A 12,728-nucleotide genomic window follows, 5' to 3' on the forward strand; every position below is an offset into this window, starting at 1 on the left:
TAACAACAGGAAAGTAAAAATAAAAACTTTTAACATTATAAAAAATATTCTTTAATTCTTTCTGAAAATAAGGCAAATCTCTTTCCCTCAACGCCTGCTATGGTCTGCCATTGAGAAAGGCACGCGAAGCGACACGCCAGTTCCAAATAAGCTTTTGTCACAGCCAATTGGCAAAAAAAATTCACGCCAAAGAAACTAAGGCTATGAGGCGATATTGGGTTTGTTATAATCCCTGTTATCTTCGGTTGGTTTGCTGTGCTGGCGGAAAAACCCTTTCTCGAGAAAACAGCAACTCTCATCTAAGGGAGATTAATCCAGTCATGTGGAAAAGAGCCCATAAAAACTCAAGTCGTTGACAAGGTTCGACTCTGGCCTCTCCCACCCAACGTAGAAGAGCGATTATTATAACCACTGTGCTACCGTGAGGGCTCTAACAGTCAATCACAAGTTCAGTCAACGATAGGAGTTTACGCGCTAGGAATGCTGGGATTTTACCGATTTATTATTTTTTTCCCTTTCTGAATACAGTACAGTATTTTTTATTAGTGAAGACTGCATAATCTACTCGTTCCACAACCTTATTTTATTATCTTCTTATTATATCTTATTAATCTGATATCGATATATTTGAATTTAAAACACGGTCATTCATTTTAGTTAGCTAAAATCTATGCAAAATAGTATATGTATAGTATCATATATTAGTAAAACCGTATCACTTAATTGTAGATTTTAAATTGTTTAAAAATATATTTTATATTAAAAAGATAAATCTAACATTTATCAGATATGTGTAGCAATAATTAACTGACCTTACAGCAATTCCAACAACTTATTAGTGAAAGCAGATATATGTGTTGACCTTTGCACAAATCTATCACTTTGCCGCTTTTTTACATCAACTGCAATATTTCTGAAGGAGTGCACAAAATCAAAATTGATCAGCTTATTTAGTATGTTTTTGTTTTTTAACATCTCCTTCATGATATGAAAGGAGATTTTTAATCAGTATAATCACTGTCGTGGCTGTCTCCTAAGATGAAAAAAAATATAAAATAATTAATAAATAAAATGATGCCTAATCTGTTGTTGTGGAAGTGGGTAGTTTCAATAAATTCAAGGAAGACCTGGACACAGAGCCGGATTTAAACTTGTTGTCACCCTAAGCTATAACGTGTAGGCACTTCACCGGTTCATTGTGACGAAATTAAAAAAGAATTTTTAAGGCGGAGCGAGGCCCCTTGTAATATGAGGCCCTAAGCTGTAGTTTGTTTAGCTTATGCGTAAATCCGGCCCTGCCTGGACAAATTATTGGAGAGGAAACGACGAGTGGTGTGGGAAGGGTTTTTTTTTTTGGCTAATACTTTATAAGCTTGCTTTCTTCCATTATTTGCCACTAATAGTACTACTTTTCCCGCAATATTAAAATTCATTCCTAGGGTGCATTAACTTCTTTTATTATTATTAGCCCAATGGTGCAAGGGAGCCTGAGGCTTTTGCTGCACCAGCCAAAAAAAAATTCTAAGTTACCCTGAGAGATAGAGGAGTAGAAGGGAATCACCAAGGAAGAGAGAAGAATGATGAAATCCAGGGTCCTGAGCTGGATATCATCATTCTTCTCTCTTCCTTGGTGATTCCCTTCTACTCCCCTCTCTCTCAGGGTAACTTAGAATTTTTTTTTTTGGCTGGTGCAGCAAAAGCCTCAGGCTTCCTTGCGCCATATGGCTAATGCTAATGATAATAACAATACAAGAATTTAATCCACCCCAGAAATTAATTTTAATAGTTTATTTTTTAACACTGCGGCAAAAAAAGTAGTACTATTAGTGGCAAATAATGGAAGAAAGCAAGCTTATAAAGTATTAGGCAAAAAAAACCCTTCCCACATCACTCGTCTTTTCCTCTCCAATAATTTGTCCAGGTCTTCCCTGAATTTATTGAAACTACCCACGTCCACAATAGCAGATGGAAGTTTGTTCCAACAACCAACCACCCCCCCCCCCCCGGCTGAGAGCAAGCTTCCACACATCTATCCTGCGACTAGCCTTCTTCAATTGGAATTTTTGTCCCCTTAGGTGTGCACTCTGGGCAAAAGGAAGAAGGCCAGCATTGAGCTTGCTCAATCCATTCAAAGTGTCTGCGCGGGTAGCACAGTGGTATCGTCACCGTCCTCCCTACACAGGGTGGAAAAGGCCTGGGTTCGAATCCCGTCGATGACGCGAGGAACTTTAATGGGCTTTTTTCACTCCGTGGCTGAGTTAGTCGGTCTCAGGCGTAGATAGCAAGGTTTTTCTCCCCAGTAACTGGGGTTTTTCGTCCAGCAAAACGACCGCAGAACATCCGCAATTTACAGACACAAATACGGGTTAATGTATTTAATTACGGGCAACCCTAAAATAATAATAATAATAATAATCCATTCAAAGTCTTAAACAACTTAATCAGTATCTGGAGACTAGGTACCTGACAGGTGCCTAGTCTCTAGTTGCTGCAATTTTCAGAACTAAACATTTCTCGGTAAGACCACCCTTTTGTTCCCCCTCACCAACCTTGTTGCTCTTCTCTGCACCCGTTGTAGCACATCTATATCCTTCCTAAATTGAGAACTCCAAGCTTCTGGGCAGTACTGAAGATGCGGCCAGATCAATGCCTTGTATAATGGAACAATCACCACTTCAGACCTAATAGAAAAGTTCCTGTATATCATTGACAAAACCCCCATGAGCTACCCTTCTGAGCCTGCCTGCACTACTCAAAGAACTTCGCATCTGACTGACTTTACAGTTACCCCAAGGTCGTTTTCATTTTTCCAATATCCCGAGTGTAGTAACACACAATTTGTATGTAATCTGTAATTACTGCCACCCATATGCAGTATACCTTGCATTTTGGATGTTAAACTTCAACTGCATTTCCTAGCCATCTGCCTAATATTTCTAGATATTGTCACAGTAGCTTACCTCGATTATTGTCATGAATCACCATACCAACCTTTGAATCATCTGAAAATTTAGAAATTTAGTCTGGTATGTCTTCATCAATATCATTGAAAAGAGCAATGGTCCCAGCAATGAACTCTGGAGGACTTCACTGATAATGTTAGTCCACGAAGAGCAGTATCCATTGATAATCACTTTCTGTCTTCTCCCACTCAACCATCCCTTTATCCATAAGAGTAACTTTCCCTAAATGCCATAATGCTCCAGTTTGTAAAGCAACCTTTTATCGGAATTTATTTTAGCCTCCTGAAATCCAAGTACATGATATCAAAACTATTTTTTGCATCCATTTCTTTTGTTATAGGATCATAGTATCCAATCAGCAGACAAGATCTCTCCTTAAAAATCAAAACTGTGACATAAACACATTCCTGTCTAGGTGGTCCTGCATTACTTCTTTTACCAGTGACTTCATTGTTTTCACCAGAACAGAAGTTTAGTTAACAGGTCAGCAATTACTCATGTTACGTTCTGATTCTTCTTTGTAAATTGGGGATACATTCTCACACCTCCAGTTTATCGGAACCTCCCCTAAATCCAAGAATGCTCTCATAATTATGGCTAAGGGTTTGCTTACCTCCTTTGCTTCTTCCCTTAATATAATTGGATAGATTCTATCCAAACCAGGCGTATTTTTTCTGTGTAGCTTCAACAAATTCTCTTTAGCATTAGTCGAGGCATATGATGCAAGAAAGCAAGCTTATGCAGCATCAGCCAAAAAAAAAAAAAAAACCACTTCCACTTTACCCCTCTGTTCGTTCGAAATACCTGTCCAGCTGAGCCTTAAATTTATTTAGGCTATCAACTTCCACAACAAGGGATGGAAGTCTATTCCACCAACCAACTACCCGCTGGCTAAAGGCAAATTTCCGCACGTCTGTCCTACATCTGTCTTTCCTAAATTTGAATTTATGCCCTCTCAGGTGATTATTCTGAGCAAGAGGAAGAACCCCATCAGCATTGAGCATGCTCTTCCTCACTTTTCTGTCAGTTATCACAAAATCATTTAACTTCCTGTTAGTCTATGTATACATAGTCTAGACTCCTTCATAGCTTGAGGCTTATGCCCTAAACGCTTGAGTCTTCCTGTTAGTTTGATGAACTTCTGACATCTCCTATTCCATTCAGAGAATTAGTCACCCTTGAGATAGGATTGTTTCGTTATTTTCTAGAAAAACAGGATATTCACCCTGCAATTTAATATCATTCCATAGATTTCACCTGAGATCGAAATAGAAAATATCGCGAAACGGATCGCTTGTTAATCAAATATCTTATTTTTGATTAGGAAGTGTATACATGTCGTTACCGATGCGTAGGGCGAACCGGATATCCTTCTCGTGCATTTTGATTCCTTCTGAGTCTGGAATACACACAAATTTGCATACGAGATATATTAGCCATATGGTGCAAGGAAGCCTGAGGCTTATGCTGCGCCAGCCAAAAAAAATTCTGAATTACCCTGCGAAAGAGAAAGAATGAGTGAGAGAGAGAGAGAGAGTAGAAGGGAATTACCTAGAAAGAGAAGAATGATGACATACAGCTCAGGACCCTGGGTGTGCCAAGCCCCTGGGGTTATATTAACAGGAACAGCCAATAGCATATCATACGGAACTAGAAAACAGTTTTTCTCCCCTCTACTAGTGTGTAAGAAGCGCGGAAATCTTCAGAATGTCAACGCGCACGTGGCATTCATGTTTCCAGGAACGGGGACTGATGTCTGAACCACAAGAAACAACCCCAGACATTGGCAACATCTCTGCCAAATTACAGAGCACAGATGGCAGCCTTCTGATCTGCTGCCCATACGTGACCTTGATTAGATACTACGTAACAGTTTTTCCGCCATTTCAAGGGCCAATTACGATGGATTATGCGCCAAAAAAATTGACAAGTATCGTTTGTGTGCTGCAGATCTGTAAAATCCGATACCACGTAGCTCCATATAGATCGTCCTTGTACCAATATCAGTTTTTGTAGCCTTTCTGAATACCTATGACCATATTCGATAAGGGCTAACAGGATCTATATATTCTTCTGAGAATTCTCTGGTTTCTCTCAGTCAATCATCAATTTCCGAGATCTATTCGAATATGTTATGGCTGTTGTAGCACGTTTCGATTAGCGATGACCGTTGGTCGAGAGTTGCAGTCTTACTCAATGGCAAGAACACGTTGATTTCTGTTTACTTATATAGCATCCCATGATATCTCCCAGCTGAATGAGCTTAACTCAACGCTCGATCCATCGACTGTATTCCACTGATCTGCTTAATTGAAGGTGAGCGCAATTCCTTTCGAGTATATTTCATTTCTCCCAAATTTTCTAGATAATTTAACAATATACTGTATATACATATATGAAATAATTTGCACGGAGATAAAATGGATGGACAGAAAAACTGTCCATGATTGAGCTCAGTCTTCATGATGTGAAGAGAAACATTACAGGAAAACAAGCATTGTGTTATATGGAGAAAACAGAAAATTTCAAAGTTCAGAGTAATCCAGAGGTGGGTATGAAATTAGAGCTTGAGGAACAGGGTGGAGGACCTCGAAGGATTTAAATTGGGGGCGATAAAGCCCTCAGCTGCCCACATCAACATCAGAGCTTGCACCTGATCATTATACAAATCCAAAGGCAGAATAAACTGGCCGAACAGGAGCTAAATGTTGTCGATCATTCTATTGTCAGGTAAACGGAAATATATTTTTTAATAAATATAATAAATAAATATAATTATTTATATAATTATATAAATATATATAAATAAATATAATTATATAAATATAATTATTTATATAATTATATAAATATATATAAATAAATATAATTACCAGCGGCAGTTCAAGAGGGCACCAAAAAAACTTTTGACACATACAAGTCGGACCTCTGTTTAATTAACGAACTTCTTTATAGCAAAATTTTCTATTTAGCGATACGCGCAACATCTCACATTCTTTCATTTCGCTCAAAGCGTTTCATAATTTCGTTTTTTTCCTCTGTCGACAGAGGCAGACTGGCCTTACCGGCGAAATCCTGGTGGGCCGGAGACCGGTGTGATTATGGCCATAAACATTCGTATGAGATTGCTACAAGTTTTCCCCAGTAAGAAATTTTGACAGTCTGTCAGTATTGCTTTTCTTTTTCTCTCTGAATCTGTAGTATCTTCACCAAGCAAACTTTCATTTTCACAATTTTCTCAAGCATTTTACTAATTTTTAGGGAATAAAACACAATTTCAGTATAAAAAGTACAAAAATGAGGAGGCATACTTGATACAGAGAAACAGGGTTGCCCGCGTGTAGCAACTGAATAAACAAAGCAGTAAAGACGAACACTATTATCCCCTCACGCTAGCTCACATTGAAAGAGAGAGAGAGAGAAGGAAATCACCAAGCAAGAGAAGAATGATGATATCCAGCTCAGGACTCTGGGTGTGCCAAGCCCATACTCACCAGATGTGACCCTCTGGGGTCTGCATGACAGATATCTGTGCATGCAGATGCGGTTCTCCCAAATATGGCACACACAAAGAACCCTGTGAAGGCGCACTCAACGCCGTAAACAAATTCCGGGGGTTCCGTAGCCAGGAGCTGCAGTGCGTAGCACACGCTTCTTGATTGGCCGGGGTTCGAACCCGTGACCGCCAAATACGGAAAGGTCAGGGAATGACCACCGCATATCTCCGGAGCAATATGGCCTTAGTTGCTAATGCCCCTAAAAACCAAATAATAACAACAACAAACAAATTCCCTACTTGATAAAACTGTTCTTTAATTATTAGCTTCAAAAATTCTGATTGTAAGTGGGCCTGACGTCGGCAATTTCCAGATTCTGGGTTATGAGAGTGAGCAAACAGCATGTTAGACAAAAAACCAAACACAGTGAACGAAACGAATAATTCATATTTAATGCACCTTAAATTCTTCACTACCCTTACTTAAGCTGTATGAAGAAATTCTTCTTCTCTACCCTTAAAGGTAATACTGTATTACTCTATTTGAATTGTTACAATATATTTTTAAAAAACGATTTTACAGATACTGATACTTTTCCAAATGTAGCAGTTGCACTAAGAAATTTTCTAACTTTACCAGTTTCAGCTGCCTGAGGTGAACGGAGTTTTTCAAAATTAAAATTAATCAAAAATTATTTACGATCGACAATGTCTGAACAACGACTTTCTAATTTGGCAATACTTTCAATAGAAAATGACCTTTTGGTAAAAATAAACATAAATGAAATAATTAAGAAATTCGCATTTCTTAAAGCAAGGAAACATAAATTTGTATAATTTTTTTTTAAAATTATAATTTTCCTTTTATTTTATTATTGTGATAGAATGGGATTACTTGATTTAGAATTTAAAGCTTATTTCCCAGGGGCTCACATCTGGTGAGTATGGGCTTGGCACACCCAGGGTCCTGAGCTGGATATCATTCTTCTCTTTTTTGGTGATTCCCTTCTACCGCTCGTTCTCTTTCTCGGAGTGGTTCAGAAATTGTTTTTATGGCTGGTGCAGCATAAGCCTCGGGTTTCCTTGCACCATATGGCTAATAATAATTTCAGAATGATTGTTATTTTTGCTTGTTTCATTATATTATATGTGTGATATTTTGTAATTATTTTCTTTTTTAATAAGTGATTGCTATTTTATTTATGCCTTATTCTAAATGGGAAGCATTCAAGTAATTAATCATGGAAGCTACTAGGATTTTCATTCCAACTATGAAATACTGTTCAAGGTTTAAGCCTAAATGGATATTAGATGAATGAGAATTGGGGCAGAGAAGAAAAATGCATGGGATGGATATAAATTATCTGGCAGCACTATGGTAGATATAAGCTAGAAAGGAAAAAAAGCAACTTCTTTTCTCTAGAAGGAAGTGATGAATCAGATTGGTCCACTTGACACTGATCGTTCGACTGTTGATGATCCTGCTCAGGTAGCTCACAAATTGAATGAGTATTTTACATCTACATCTGTAATGGTCTTTTTTACACTCTGTCGCTGAGTTAGTCGATCTCAGGCGTACATTCCCCCCCCCCTAGAAACTGGATTTTTCGTCCAGCGAAACAGGCATATCGACCTGAGAACAAGTAATTTACAGACAGAAATACAGGTTAACGTATTTCTGTTGCTTCCAAAAAGACCAAAATTCAAAACAAACTTTTTTTAGATTTCAATCCATGGTCGTTGGTGGGTGTCAGGTGGAAGTTGCATATTTTTCCCTCTCAGAAATTGGTGTTAGGTTTATACAGGCGTGCCTTAAGGGCCAAAACAACCAAGGCTGTGCATGTTATCTGGAATTTTTATGGGCCATTTCTTCAGTGGTTTCTGGATGGCAAACTGATTTTTCTAAAGGGGAAAACATGCGACCCTTGTCTGAGACTGTGTAGGTCACATTCTAAAAAAAAACCCATAAAAATGCCTTGCTTCATTTCTGAGATTCGAATTCAGGCCTGAAAGATGATAATTATAACCAAATGCTCCCCACAAAAGGGGTATTAATTCAGGTTTTGCATCCTTATAGGCAGAGCAAAAAATACTTTATACCATTTTCACGTGGCTGGGGTAGTCTGTGTCAGGTGAGGCTAGCATGGTATTTTTTGTCCAGGAAACAGAAAATCAACCACAGAACATGCAATTTAAGGACAGCATATATGGAGCAATATGGCCTTAGTCGCTGCTTCTCCTAAAATGTCCAACTACAACTGAAATAACTGCCCACCCGAGTTAAACCAAGTGCATGTTCCAAATAATGTAGACAGGCAGTGCAAGTTGCACAATGCAGCACTTTTCTCCTACAATACTGATGCCTTCTCACCTTTACCTGCTTCAGCAAAAATTCTGAAATCAAAGCTTCTGAATTCAAAAAGAACGGATATCTTTATAAACAAGAAATGCACGATCCATTGACAAACTACCAAAAACCCACTAGTGGATTTCTCTATGTGCCTACTTTCAATCTTTCCTTCAAACTGATATCTTAAAACACTAATTAAACTGAATTTGGACCAAGATAACGCAGCATCCGTATACTCCGACTGCAAACTTCATGTAGTTTATGTGGTCGATTTACCTGTTTGCTGGACGAAAATTCAGTATGATTGTGTAGGGAAGAAAAATCCAATCCAAGCCCAATCAAAGTTAAATTTCGGAAAAACTCATAAAACGTTTGTGGAGACAGTATTGGAAAATGGATATGTTGCAAACGTGGAAGGATATAGCAATTATATCTAGTGCTAGCGTGAGACCCCCATAATTAGATACCGTAACTTGAGATCATTGCACCTAGATTCTCCCCCTTCAGGTTGGCATATTTGGTGCCTATAAATTGGAGTATTTTAGGACAACTGAATCGTTTGCTGAGAAAAAACATCCAAATTACTGATAGAAAGCATATGCAATCTCTTCTTGAAACAGAAAATATGCACATCACAATGTTGTATTCTCTAAGTTAGAAGAGATTGCAACAATTCTCATTAAGCATCACAGCAGCTTATGCTTATGAAAAAAGCTAAGGCAAATTTTTGTGGAAGCAAATCATTTAATCCTATCATCCATGAATGCTTGCAGTTCATTTCAAGTGGTACCAGTCATTGTTCCGGTTGTTAATAAAAAGCAACAGAAAACTCAAACTCTTGAAGTTATACATACTTTTAACCAACTTCTTATTATTATTTTTTAAATCAAAACTAATTTTGTGTTAAATTTTTATCTCAAAATCGTCAACAATAATTCACCTCAAAATCTTCAACAATAGTTCATCTCAAAATCTTCAACTCTGAAGTTGGCAAGTGCAGACTGAAACCTAAATGTAGTGCTGAGTTCCAAAGGGAACTAAATTTAGAAAAACAGGCAACCTAACAATCCTCAGTATATGTAATGGTTACAATTCAATTAAACTATCAAAAGAATTCTACACATGATAAAAAATTTGAGAAAAAAGTAAAACTTATTTCATTAAAAGTAACAGGGTGCAGGGGAGAGCCCCCACAAGGACTTGGAATGCAGAGATGTGTGCACAATGGTTTATGCTCAATTTTGTTTTATAGTAGTTCTCAACTTTACGAGTTAATTTGTTCCTAGCGTGCGCTTGTAAAGTGGGAATTAAATCCCATAGACAATGTTAAAAACGGGTTCTCAACAATGAAATTAGTTAGCTAATTAGTTTGTTTAAACAATGATTGATTTATCCAAAGAAATTAAAATGTAGCCTGTAAAATCAAGCAAATTATAATAATAAAGAAATTATGACTTATAAATTATAAAGAATGTTTATTCTTCAACATCGACTAAATGCACACTCGTTGGTTTGTTGCACAAGGAGTCGTCTTCTTCAGAAATGCTTCAAGACGTGTTCGTTTCAAGATAATCTTTTCTTTATACATTTCAATAGATGCATAAGCATTTTTTAACGGAACACACAAATTGCAACTAACATGATTTGCATGAAGTAACAAGTTTGTGAAGCTTAAAAAAAAAGAGGGAATGAAGAGAAGATTCTGAAAATTTATGTTTTTTATACGATTGAAGATTTCAGTAAAGGGGAAACACATTTCACCATATTAATGCAAAAATCCACACAATTCCAGCAATTAGTATTTTGCAAATGCAATAACATTGAGTTTACTACCTGTTTATAATTGCTTGCAGTAGCAGAAAAACCCAATAAACCGGAAAGTGCAAATTGTTTTTGTTTTATGGTTGTGACCTCCAGAAATGTGCTTTAGAAAAATGTTACAAAGTTGTTCAAAATTGGTTCTTATAACAGAACATATGATAATGATTAAAAGTGTAGTGCATTTTAGTGATTTGAATTGGTAACGAATACAATTTGCACTATAAAAACGACCTTTTAGAGTTATATAGCAAAAATCTCAACTTCTGAGGGTGTGGAACAAATTACCAAAAAAAAAAAAAAAAAGTGTTATTGGGTTCAACAGTAGGATATTTTCACAATACAATGGTGTCTCTGGAATGGATATCGTAAAGCTGGGTATACTGTATTGTATAGTTACACACGTGGTTTGAAATGTGGTATTTATGAATGTTTAACATTCATTTTTTGAAATTAATGTTAAATTTTCGATTTTGTTGATACGATACTTTGGGGGAGGGGGGGGACCCCCGCAAACCCGGGAATTCGTAAAGCGAAAACTGCCTGTATTTCACTTTGTCTATACAAATGCATATTGATATCCCGCCAGCTATAGCTGCTTAGTGCTGTTTGGGGCGTGTTCTATCTACAATAATAATAAGGTAATAATTAAACAATTTTAGGCAACCTGCTTTCCCACAAAAATCCCCACAGCTTACTTTTACAATCATTTAGGCATTCTCCTATGAAAATCAAGACCTCTTAATTTTTATACCACTATTCTTTACACCGAGGCAGGAGCACTGATGTCTCGCTGTACTGAAACCTACATGTCTTCTCCCATTTTAATCTGAAAAACTAACTAAAATTAAGTATATCTGATTTATGTAAGCATTCAACAGTACAAGAGCATTTATGAAATACGAATAAAGCTGAGAGAAATCAGTTTCCTTATGATTTTCTTGTTTTAGATCAAGACTGCAGTTAAAAGTTAAAATAAACAATTCACTTTGTGCAGTGGATATGTACATATGTTTATTTACAATTTAATCTCCAATATGATTATATATATATACACACATATATATTATCACATTTTCTTTCACAGACATTATTTACAAACATACATTAATATGTACAGGGAAATGTTTTATGCATAAAATGGCAGGCTTGGTCAGTAAATCACTCTTAAATTATACGAATAAAAATTAAAATCAAACAGAAATGATAGTTTACTATTGTTAAACATGATTTTTCTGTAAGGCACAGCACCCTTGTTCTATTTATTTTTATATTAGGAACCTGATACTGACCAGTCTTTATGCCTTCAAAATAAGAAGACAAACCTAGACTACTTTGGTTACAAATACATTTTGGGTTAAGCAATAACAGAGTATTTACATATAATATGCATAATATAGTAATGTGGAAATTTATGAAGTGAATGGATAAAAGAAAGGAAACAGAGAGGAAAAAAAGAAAAAAAAAAAAAAAAAGGAATATGCAAATCTGAAATGATTTTATAAAGGGAATGAAGTGTTTTTTTTTTCTTATGCTGCTAGATTTAATGTTACATATTTCAAATGTATAACATATTTAAGAAAAACTAGCAAGTAAATGACAAAATAGTTGCACAACAAATTGGAAAAAATTCTATAAATTACAATATTAAAAACAACACTTAATTAATAAAGAGAAGCAAAGAACAGTCTAAAATTTCTAGTTCAAATGCCTAAAGGAGAGAAATAAGTAATGGAGAAAGGAGAAAAATTATCTTTCTATTTTACAAGAAACCCCACATTTTTATTCTTTTTTTTTATTCTTTTTTTTAAGTTTTTGCATATCTATAAATCTTCAAGTGCAAAATACAGAATCTTTGTATTCATAAAAATCACCATCAATGCTATTGAATGAATGCTGAGTGAGCAGAAAACTAGCTGTACAAATATTTACATGTACAAATATATATATATATGTATGTATGAATATACATTGTATTTACAGCACTGCATATTTTTTTAAATTTATTAGACAAAAATTTAAAAGTAATGATTACTAACGTGATGAGTCTTTCTCAATACATTTAAATATCTTTATATTTAAATAATCGACGTCACAGTCC

At 36.0% G+C, this 12,728-nt stretch overlaps 1 protein-coding gene across 1 annotated transcript in view; it reads right to left on the minus strand.

Moving 5' to 3' along the window:
- Window positions 1-901, minus strand: part of LOC150082518 (uncharacterized) — a 95,817-nt gene extending 94,916 nt beyond the window's left edge. Inside the window, exon 1 of the mRNA XM_090377819.1 lies at window positions 813-901. The gene's annotated coding sequence lies outside the window, so the exon portion shown is untranslated. The remainder of the gene's footprint in view (window positions 1-812) is intronic.
- Between the last annotated feature and the right edge of the window lie 11,827 nt (window positions 902-12,728).

This window comes from Mastigoproctus giganteus, chromosome 7 (assembly GCF_048544385.1).
Source record: "Mastigoproctus giganteus isolate SK-2022 chromosome 7, ASM4854438v1, whole genome shotgun sequence".
Taxonomy (NCBI): domain Eukaryota; kingdom Metazoa; phylum Arthropoda; class Arachnida; order Uropygi; family Thelyphonidae; genus Mastigoproctus; species Mastigoproctus giganteus.